This window comes from Triticum urartu, chromosome 2 (genome assembly GCF_003073215.2).
Source record: "Triticum urartu cultivar G1812 chromosome 2, Tu2.1, whole genome shotgun sequence".
NCBI classification, from domain to species: Eukaryota; Viridiplantae; Streptophyta; class Magnoliopsida; order Poales; family Poaceae; genus Triticum; species Triticum urartu.
In genome coordinates, this window is record NC_053023.1 from 149,517,960 (window position 1) to 149,529,570 (window position 11,611).

The 11,611-nt window shown below is 44.8% G+C and overlaps 1 long non-coding RNA gene across 1 annotated transcript; it reads left to right on the forward strand.

Moving 5' to 3' along the window:
• Positions 1–1,003: 1,003 nt before the first annotated feature.
• LOC125536462 lies at positions 1,004–3,817 on the forward strand. The gene is made up of 2 exons (XR_007295047.1): positions 1,004–2,518; positions 3,244–3,817. It is a non-coding gene; the product is annotated as an uncharacterized LOC125536462 (long non-coding RNA).
• The last annotated feature ends 7,794 nt before the right edge of the window (positions 3,818–11,611 follow it).

Here is an 11,611-nt window from a genome sequence, read left to right on the forward strand (position 1 = left end):
TTTGCAACTCGAAATGGGGGCTACGAATTAAATGAAGATTGTCTAAGGACGAGTGACGATGCACGTCGGAAATGGTTCCAAGGTCGATGTGATCGCCGTCGGCACGGTACCTCTACATCTACCTCCGGGATTAGTTTTAGATCTGAATAATTGTTATTTGGTGCCAGCATTGAGCCGGAACATTATATCTGGATCTTGTTTGATGCAAGATGGTTATTCATTTAAATCAGAGAATAATGGTTGTTCTATTTATATGAGTAATATCTTTTATGGTCATGCACCCTTGAAGAGTGGTCTATTTTGGTTGAATCTCTATCATGGTGATACACATATTCATAATATTGATGCCAAAAGATGCAAAGTTGATAATGATAGTGCAACATATTTGTGGAACTTTTGTTTAGGTCATACTAGTAAGCGTGCACGTGCAACGCACGTCTCCATTAACACATACATTTGTACTCCACATTCCAAACATGCAAGGCAGAAAATAATTCATAATATAACATTACAATTCAATTGCATAACTTAGTAATTCAAAACTTAGAAAATTAATGTAACATATTGAAATTACATGATCAACTAATAAGGTTCCAAAGCAACATGAGAGGTAAATGATATGACAAAATAATATCACATGAATTTCGATTTTATTAATTCAATTTTCATATCTTTAACATTCAAAGACCACAAGTTGCAGGATTATAAAATTTTGATATATTCAATAATAAACACCGATACAAATCTTAATAGTTTTATAAAACTTTCAAAATGGTTGTGACTGAATACCTTTTTAACCGCTTGTGACCGTATAAAACTATCACACCCACATAGTCAAACTGTACACACTTGACAAAAAAATAATTGAACAAAGTACGATGGTAAATACAAACTAAATGACCAAAAGGTCTATTGATAAAAAAATGAATTGGACAACACCAGGCGCTATATCTGATCTGACTTAACCAAAAGGGCTAAAAACCAACTCAAAAAAGAAAAGAAACGAAAAAAGCTTGAAAAAACGGACACACCTGACTCTCCCTCTCAGTTCTTCACACCTCGTCACCTACCTTTTCCAACCTTATCCCTTCACTATCCGCCCACTGCTCCCTATTCCATGGCAGCCACAAGCCCACAACTCTCTCTACCTCCTCAGGCCGGCCCTCCTCTTCGTCCCCACCGCCGATGCGAGGGCTCACACTCTCCCCACTCTTCTTAGCCCCTCCACATCGAATCGGTCGCAGAAGTGCCTGAGGATCTGCTCAAGCTCGGCATGGTCGCTGGGCGCGGGACGAAGGCCGATGCGGAGGCGCGGGATTCATCTCCATCAGATCGGTGGCCGTGGAAATCATGCGTCGCAACCTCCACGCCCGGTGCCTTCCTCTCCATCTCGTTGGTCGACAGCTCCCACCACCCTGTGCATGCGACTGCGCTACGCCCTGCCCTTCCCAGATACGACAGCAGTGCCGCGGTGGCTGGTCCCCTACTCCCCTCCAAGTGCAAGCCGGCTCCATTAGACGATCTATTCCCCACTTCAGCTTTCATATCTACTTATTTCATATCCCCATTACCCACTTCTGCTAATCCCTAATTGCTATCCATTCATGTATAGTACATATGTAGCTCAGTAGTCTAGGTTTAAGCATGAGAGTCATTTAGAATCGGGGAGAAAAATTAGAAGTTGGGGTGATCCTATTTTGGTCTGCCTAATCTTGGAGTAAGCTGTTCGATTAGACGTTCTTAACTTAGTTGCGGCAACTATTATGAGTGGGGATTGCAGTTAGTTAATATTCTTCAGGCAACCATGCGGCAATAAAGCTGATTGATTGGTGGATTTGAATTCTGGGTGGCTAGGGGCAATAGGGACCAAGACGGATGAGGTTGATTAGGCTTGATCCTGCCAAAGAAATTTACTTCTATTTTGAAAAATGAACACATGTTCTTAGATGTGTAGGGTTAAGTTTCCAAATGTGTGGTCTATAGCAAATTAAAGAGGATCAAGAGAAGCATATAGTATGATAATACAATATAAGCATGTATGGCTGTAGGATAATACAGTATGAAGAATGATGATGGTATGGTTCTCATATAGAGGACAGTGGTTGGCTCAAAGAGTTTATCACCTAAAAAATTTCCTTTCTTGGAATAACCATCTCTGGCATCTTCAGTAGTACTACTTACGGCAGCTGCGCAAGTGATATTCATGATATAGCACAACCTTTTAGATATATTTCTTGTTGTCCCGGACCCCCTGTTAAAACAGAAGTGCTTTTGCAGGCTTACAAGAAATGGATTTTGAGGACCATCTAACTATCTAAGAATCATGGAATTCGTTCCATCCTAAATTTTTGGGACTCTGGAATAAACACAAAGATGGGAATGGGGATGCATACCTGTCTGCCATACACATTGACAGGTTTTCAATACTCATCCTAAAGATTTTCAGTGTTGTACAGAAGAAGTAATTGACATGTTTACTTCATGATAGTCTTGGATTTGGTTTGGCCAAAATGATCAGGTACTTACTCACTTAATTTCTGAATATTCCAGTTATTTGTTGAATGCATCAGTTAGACTGCTCTGATACATCGAAGCTTCTCTGTAACTGAAACGACATAATTTTGGAGGAGGACTATCCTATTTCCAAATCCTAGCTCCGCCATTGATTCTACCTGAATTTACTTTAGTAGATCTTCTCTTGTAAAATCCAAACTGTTTCCGAGCGTATGTGTTTAGTTTCATATTTTTGTTTATCATGCAATACTTATCCTGCAGCCATCTAATATGCAAATTTGATAATAGAAGATGACCTCATTCATGTACAGAAAAATGCATATTCTTGGACTGGGTTTTCTTCCGCACTCTCTTGGACCGGGTTACAAATAGATCATACTGACCGAGTTTTATTCATTCAGTCATATAGACTCGAATACTATACTATTAAAACAATAGATGGAGGGCTCCAGTTTGATGCACTGTTTTATTCATGTTGAAGTTAAAGGAGGTAGATCTATTATGGTTTGCACAAAAATGATGCATTGATCAGCACATTGTTGTAAATATGCCAATTTGAGAGTGTAGAACATTGTTATAAGGATGCAAATTTGACACGGATTGGGGAAGCAAATGAAGAACACACATATATGTTAAATCGAATTTCTTGTAAAATCAGGAACTGGTCGGCCCCATCAAGTTAACCCAATTGAATATCCTGTAAAATCATACGATGTTCCCTTGGTGCAGGCAGGTGCGTTTCCTGAGGAGTTTGTCGGTGCCTACGTCGGCGGCTGCGGAAGGCGGCGATGGCCAAAACTGGCTGGGCGGCGATGGCGCAACAGTGGCTTGCGGCGCCGACGTCTCACTGCAGTGTGCATCTGAACAGCGACATCGAAGAAAGACACTGAGATTAACTGGGATGGAACTGACCACGTATTGCGCACAAGAGGATAGTCCGCACCTGCGTTCGCGAGAAGCTCTTCGGCGTGGTCGTCGTCCACTGCGATGGCGCAGGACAGGCTCTGTGGCTGCGACGTACGTCCCGGTGGGCAAGGGTAGGAAGATCCAGCTGATTCTCGTAAGTTTAGCAATTTGTTGTTAGGGGGACGTGCTTGATTGCCGTTAATTGTGGCTAATTTTCTGCAGTTTAGCCATTCGTTGTTAGGACAGAACAGAATTGGTGGAACCGTTCTGATCTTGTGCGAGCGTGGGTCCGGCAGAGTTTTCGTCCGCCATGTTTTCTTGTTTAATAGTACTGTAGATCAATCCCCGAATCCCGTCCTTTCCTTATTGTTACGGGACAACTTCTCACTTTCCTATATTTTTTGCTTTCAATCCCTCGAAATCCCTCCTTTCCTTCTTATTACTTTCCTCATCTATATGTGTTTTTGCTAGCTCCTATTTTAGCTTTTTTCCTTCCTTCTTATTACTTTCCTCATCAGCAGCCAAACCCACCATTAGCCTCGATTTCCTTCCTATCCCGTTTAGGAGCCCACCATTAGCCTCACTTTTCTTCCTATTTTTCTGTATGATCTCTGAGATGACTTCCTGATAACCAAGGAATTCGAAAACCTATATAAATTGGGTAGATTGATTGTAAGCAGGTGATGTGGTACTATTTAACAATGGAATCAACCTTCAATTCCACAAATAGCACAAGTTAGCTCAACTGGCTGTGCCACTCTATCCTTATGGTGATGTGCTGGGTTCGAGTCCTCTCACATGCATTTCTTTTTTATTCAATCGGGATACATGGGCCAGATTTATTGGTCCGCAACGCATGATTGGGCTCGGTTGGCTTGGCTCGGACTCGGATGGGATGAACGATATTGATGGAAGATGGTCGAAACAAACGTCACATAGGAACGCTAGACGGACGAATTAGTACCACCTCGTTTATATTACAATTTTATCTATACAAATCGTAAAAGCGTATTATGACAAAAGAAGAAAGCGTATTGTGACAGTGAACCCATGGAGTCAATCCCTATACAAATCGTCAAAGCGTATTATGACAAAAGAAGAAAGCGTATTGTGACGGTGAACCCACGGAGTCAATCCGTGCTTTATTATTAGGGAAAGATTGGTGTAAAGAGCATGAAGAAAATCCATGCGGATGGACTTTTGGAATCACTTGATGCTTGCGAACCATGCCTCATGGGCAAGATGACTAAAACTCCATTCTCCGGAACAATGGAAGGAGCCACTGACTTATTGGAAATAATACATACCGGTGTATGCGGTCCGATGAGTGTTGAGGCTCACGGTGGGTATCGTTATTTTCTGACCTTCACAGATGATTTGAGCAGATATGGGTATATCTACTTAATGAAACACAAGTGTGAAACATTTGAAAAGTTCAAAGAATTACAGAGTGAAGTGGAAAATCATCGTAACAAGAAAATAAAGTTTCTACGATCTGATCGCGGAGGCGAATATTTGAGTTATGAGTTTGGTCTTTATTTGAAATAATGTGGAATAGTTTCGCAAGTCACGCCACTTGAAACACCACAGTGTAATGGTGTGTCCAAACGTCGTAACCGTACTTTATTAGATATAGTGCGATCTATGATGTGTCTTACCGATTTACCACTATCGTTTTGGGGTTATGCATTAGAGACAGGTGCATTCATGTTAAATAGGGCACCATCTAAATCCGTTGAGACACCACCGTATGAACTGTGGTTTGGTAAGAAAACCTAAGCTGTCATTTCTCAAAGTTTGGGATTGCGATGCTTATGTGAAAAAGCTTCAGCCTGATAAGCTCGAACCAAAATCAGAGAAGTGCGTCTTCATAGGATACCCAAAAGAAACTGTTGCTAAGAATGGATCCTTTCTAGAGAAGGAGTTTCTCTCGAGAGAAGTGAGTGGGAGGAAAGTAGAACTTGATGAGGTAGTTGTACCTTCTCTCGAATTGGAAAGTAGTTCATCAGAGAAATCAGTTCCAGTGATGCCTACACCAATTAGTGAGGAAGCTAATGATAATGATCATGAAACTTCAGATCAAGTTACTACCGAACCTCGTAGGTCAACCAGAGTACGTTCTGCACCAGAGTGGTACCGTAATCCTGTTCTGCAAGTCATGTTACCAGACCATGACGAACCTACAAACTATGAGAAAGCGATGATAAGTCCAGATTCCGTAAAATGGCTTGTGGCCATGAAATCTGAGTTGGGATCCATGTATGAGAACAAAGTATGGACTTTGGTTGACTTGCCCAATGATCGGCAATCCATAGAGAATAAATTGATCTTCAAGAAGAAGACTGACGCTGATGGTAATGTTATAGTCTACAAAGCTCGACTTGTTGCGAAAGGTTTTCGACAAGTTCAAGGAGTTGACTATGATGAGACCTTCTCACCCGTAGCGATGCTTAAGTCTGTTCAAATCATGTTAGCAATTGTTGCATTTTATGATTATGAAATTTGACAAATGGATGTCAAAACTGCATTCCTTAATGGATTTCTTAAAGAAGAGTTGTATATGATGCAACCAGAAGGTTTTGTCGATCCTAAAGGTGCTAAAAAAATGTGCAAGCTCCAGCGATCCATTTATGGACTGGTGCAAGCCTCTCGGAGTTGGAATATACGCTCTGATAGTGAGATCAAAGAATATGGTTTTATACAGACTTTTGGAGAAGTCTGCATTTACAAGAAAGTGAGTGGGAGCTCTGTAGAATTTCTAATATTATATGTGGATGACATATTGTTGATTGGAAATGATATAGAATTTCTGGAAACCATAAAATGATATTTGAATAAGAATTTTTTAGTGAAAGACCTCAGTGAAGCTGCTTATATATTGGGCATCAAGATCTATAAAGATAGATCAAGATGCTTAATTGGACTTTCACAAAGCACATACCTTGATAAAGTTTTGAAGAAGTTCAAAATGGATCAGTCAAAGAAAGGGTTCTTGCCTGGGTTACAAGGTGTGGAGTTGAGTCAGACTCAATGCCCGACCACTGCTGAAGATAGAGAGAAAATGAAAGTCATTCCCTCTGCTTCAGCCATAGGTTCTATCATGTATTCAATACTGTGTACCAGACCTGATGTGTGCCTTGCTATAAGTTTAGCAGGGAGGTACCAAAGTAATCCAGGAGTGGATCACTGGACAGCGGTCAAGAACATCCTGAAATACCTGAAAAGGACTAAGGATATGTTTCTCGTTTATGGAGGTGACAAAGAGCTTGTCGTAAGTGGTTATGTTGATGCTAGCTTTGACACTGATCTGGATGACTCTAAGTCGCAAACCGGATATGTATTTATATTGAATGGTGGAGCTTTCAATTGGTGTAGTTCCAAGCAAAGCATCGTGGCGAGATCTATGTGTGAAGCGGAGTACATAGCTGCTTCGGAAGAAACAAATGAAGGAGACTGGATGAAGGAGTTCATATCCGATCTAGGTGTAATACCTAGTGCATCAGGTCCAATGAAAATCTTTTGTGACAATACTGGAGCAATTTCCTTAGCGAAGGAATCCAGATTTCACAAGAGAACCAAACACATCAAGAGACGCTTCAACTCCATCCGCGATCAAGTCAAGGAGGGATATATAGGGATTTGCAAAATACACACGGATCTGAATGTTGCAGACCCGTTGACTAAGCCTCTTCCACGAGCAAAACATGATCAACACCAAGACTCCATGGGTGTTAGAATCATTACAATGTAATCTAGATTATTGACTCTAGTGCAAGTGGGAGACTGAAGGAAATATGCCCTAGATGCAATAATAAAGTTGTTATTTATATTTCCTTATATCATGATAAATGTTTATTATTCATGCTAGAATTGTATTAACCGGAAACTTGATACTGTGAATACATAGACAAAACAGAGTGTCCCTAGTATGCCACTACTTGAGTAGCTCATTAATCAAAGATGGTTAAGTTTCCTGACCATAGACATGTGTTGTCATTTGATGAACGGGATCACATCATTAGGAGAATGATGTGATGGACAAGACCCATCCGTTAGCTTAGCATAATGATCGCTAAGTTTTATTGCTATTGCTTTCTTCATGACTTATACATATTCCTTTGACTTTGAGATTATGAAACTCCCGAATACAGAAGGAACACCTTGTGTGCTATCAAACGTCACAACGTAATAGGGTGATTATAAGGATGCACTACAGGTGTCTCCCAAGGTGTTTCTTGGGTTGGCATAGATCGAGATTAGGATTTGTCACTTCGAGTATTGGAGAGGTATCTCTGGGCCCTCTCGGTAATGCACACCACAATAAGCCTTGCAAGCAATGTGACTAATGAGTTAGTTGCGGGATGATGTATTATAGAACGAGTAAACAGACTTGCCGATAATGAGATTGAACTAGGTATGAGGATACCGACGAACGAATCTCGGGCAAGTAACATACCGATGACAAAGGGAATGATGTATGTTGTCATTGCAGTTTGACTAATAAAGATCTTTGTAGGATATGTAGGAACCAATATGAGCATCCAGGTTCCGATGTTGGTTATTGACCAGGAATGTGTCTCGGTCATGTCTACATAGTTCTTGAACCCATAGGGTCCGCACGCTTAACGTTCGAAAACGATTTGTATTATGAGTTATGTGTTTTGGTGATTGAGGTTTTTTCAGAGTCCCGGATGAGATCATGGACATGACAGGAGTCTCAGAATAGTCGAGAGGTAAATATTGATATATTTGGACGATGGTATTCGAACACCGGAATGGTTCGGGTATTTTTCAAAGTACCGGGAGGTTACCGGTACCCCCCCATGGAAGTAATGGGCCTACATGGGCCTTAGTGGAGAGAAAGGGGAGCCCACAAGGGGTGGCGCCCCCCAAGGGAGTCCGAATTGGACAAGGGGGAGGGGGCGCGACCCCTTTCCTTCTCCCTCTCCCTCTCCTTCCCTTTTCCCCCACCGAAAGAAAGGAAGGGGGGCTACTAGGATTGGGAGTCCTAGTCGGTTTCCCCCCTATGGCGCGCCCCCTGGCCGGCCTCCTCCCTCTCATCCTTTATATACGGGGGCAGGGGGGCACCCCAAAGCACAACGGTTGTTTCTTAGCTGTGTGTGGTGCCCCCCTCCACAATTTACTCCTCCGATCATATTGTCGTAGTGCTTAGGCGAAGCCCTGCGCAGATCACATCACCACCACTGTCACCACGCCATCGTGCTGATGAAACTCTCCCTCGACACTTGGATGGATCAAGAGTTCGAGGGACGTCATCAAGCTGAACGTGTGCTGAACTCGGAGGTGCCATACGTTCGGTACTTGATCAGTTGGATCGCGAAGACGTTCGACTACATCAACCGCGTTAACCAAACGCTTCTGCTTTCGGTCTACGAGGGTACGTGGACACACTCTCCCCCTCTTGTTGCTATGCATCTCCTAGTAGATCTTCCATGATCGTAGGATTTTTTTTGAAATTGCATGCTATGTTCCCCAACATGGAAATGATATAGAATTTCTGGATAGCATAGAAGGTTACTTGAATAAGAGTTTTTCAATGAAACACCTTGGTGAAGCTGCTTATATATTCGTCATGAAGATCTATAGAGATAGATCAAGATGCTTAATTGGACTTTCACAAAGCACAAACCTTGATAAAGTTTTGAAGAATTTCAAAATGGATCAGTCAAAGAAAGGGTTCTTGCCTGTGTTACAAGGTGTGAAGTTGAGTCAGACTCAATGCCCGACCACTGCTGAAGATAGAGAGAAAATGAAAGTCATTCCCTATGCCTCAGCCATAGGATCTATCATGTATGCTATGCTGTGTACCAGACCTGATGAGTGCCTTGCTATAAGTCTAGCAGGGAGGTACCAAAGTAATCCATGAGTGGATCACTGGACAACGGTCAAGAACATCCTGAAGTACCTGAAAAGGACTAAGGATATGTTTCTCGTTTATGGAGGTGACAAAGAGCTCATCATAAATGGTTACGTCAATGCTAGCTTTGACACTGATCCGGATGACTCTAAGTCACAAACCAGATACGTGTTTATATTGAATGGTGGAGCTGTCAGTTGGTTCAGTTCCAAGTAAAGCGTCGTGGCGGGATCTACGTGTGAAGCGGAGTACATAGCTGCTTCGGATGCAGCAAATGAAGGAGTCTGGATGAAGGAGTTCATATCCAATCTAGGTGTAATACCTAGTGCATCGGGTCCAATGAAAATCTTTTGTGACAAAACTGGAGCAATTGCCTTGGCGAAGGAATCCAGATTTCACAAAAGAACCAAACACATCAAGAGGCGCTTCAACTCCATTCGTGATCAAGTCAAGGAGGGAGACATACATATTTGCAAAATACATACGGATCTGAATGTGGCAGACCTGTTGACTAAGCCTCTTCCATGAGCAATACGTGATCAGCACCAAGACTCTGTCAGATGTGGGGTTCCGGCTACCCTTAAGGTTCGAACACTAGGGTGCGCGTGAAGTCTTTCCCTTCTACCAATCTACGCTCTAGCTTGCTAGGATCTTGCGGACGAACTCAATGAACTCGCAACACAGAAAGACATAGGGTTTATACTGGTTTGGGCCACCGTTGTGGTGTAATACCCTACTCCAGTGTGGTGGTGGTGGATTGCCTCTTGGGCTGATGATGAACAGTACAAGGGAAGAACTGCCTCCTGAGGTTGAGGTGTTCTTGCGCGTATGAACTTGTAGTGCGGGGATTCGCCCTCTCCCCCACGGTGGTGGCTAGTCCTATTTATAGAGGGCCTGGTCCACTTCCCAAATATCAAGCGGGAAGGGAGCCAACAATGGTGGGCAAATTTGAAGGGGGACAGCTAGTACAAGCTATCCCGACAAAAGGTAGTCTGCGCCTGCACAAAGCTTCTGGTGGTGACGCCGTCTTGGGCTCCACAATGACCTCCATCTTGCAGTCCTCCTGGTCTTGGTCTTGTTGCACCGAAATGGCAACCTTTGCCTGAGGCCTCGGTACTCCGCGGTTGCGCTTGCCTCCTTTGCACCAAAGAGGAAACAAGGACGCTGCGCGCGCTGGTGCCCTCCTGGTGTCGATCATCATGGCTTACGTCACGAGAGCCTCGTGAGGTTCACCTTGCCTTGATATCTCCGCTCCTCGCGAGCCTGCCTGACCAGGCCACTCCTGAGGAGGTCTTGACGTCGTCCGCCTTGCGAGGCTTGGCCCCTCGCGAGGGTCTTGGGTGCCTTGTTGGTGAAGGTGGGCTGTACGGCCTGCTGGCTTAGCCACGCCCTGGGCCGCAGGCAGGCAAGTCTGGGGACCCCGTTCCCAGAACGCCGACAGTAGCCCCCGGGCCCAAGGTGCGCGCGGGCTTGGCTTCTCAGTGAAGCCAAGGGTCAAGTTCGGAGCACCACGGGCCCCCAAAGCCTGCGGCCTTGGTTGACGCGTGGCGGTTCATTGGACGTGGGCGCCTCCGCTTCCCCATGTTGCCTTCGAATCCGCCTGGCTATGCGGCCCCTGATGATGCAGAGGCCGACACCTACCAAGGATGGAAGGAGCAACCCCTCGTCCCAACGAAGGGTAGGTCGTCGCTGGTTGACCGTGGTGCCGCCTCTACCCCAACACCTCCTGGGGCTGGATCCAGTTCTTCCTCCACACTGCATGGCGCCGCCGTGGCCCAGACGCCTGCCCCTCAGGCCCCGATGCTGTCAGGCCTCAAGCTTCACAAACAAAAGGTGAAGTACTTGGCGGTGGACCGGTAGGTGTCTCGAACTTCACTCTATCCCTGCTGGTACTTGTTACTTCCTGACGCTCGCCTTTGGTTGATCAGGCCGGCATCTTCGGCGAAGAAGAGGAAGGAGGGTGCGGCGGTTGTACGCCCCTCCGCAGAGCAAGGAGGCAACATCGCCCGTGTCTCCCCAGCCCGGTCGTCCTTGGGGGGCCAAGAGGAGCATCGCTGCGTGAAGCCAGCCCCCATGGCCTCGCTGGCTCCGGAGGTGCCGGTGCTTGTCACGGCTGACGAGGTCCCAACTGCTCCGGGGCCCGCGGTCTCCCAAGCCCTGGTGATGGCACCACTTCCTCCTACTGCTGCACCTCCACTCCTTGGTTCCTCTGCTCCTGCTTCCATCTTGGAGCGTGCCTTTTCAGAGATGACCCAACTATAGGCGGATCTCCTGAGCGCTGACCCGCGCCTGGTGGCCGGGTGTCTGGAGTTG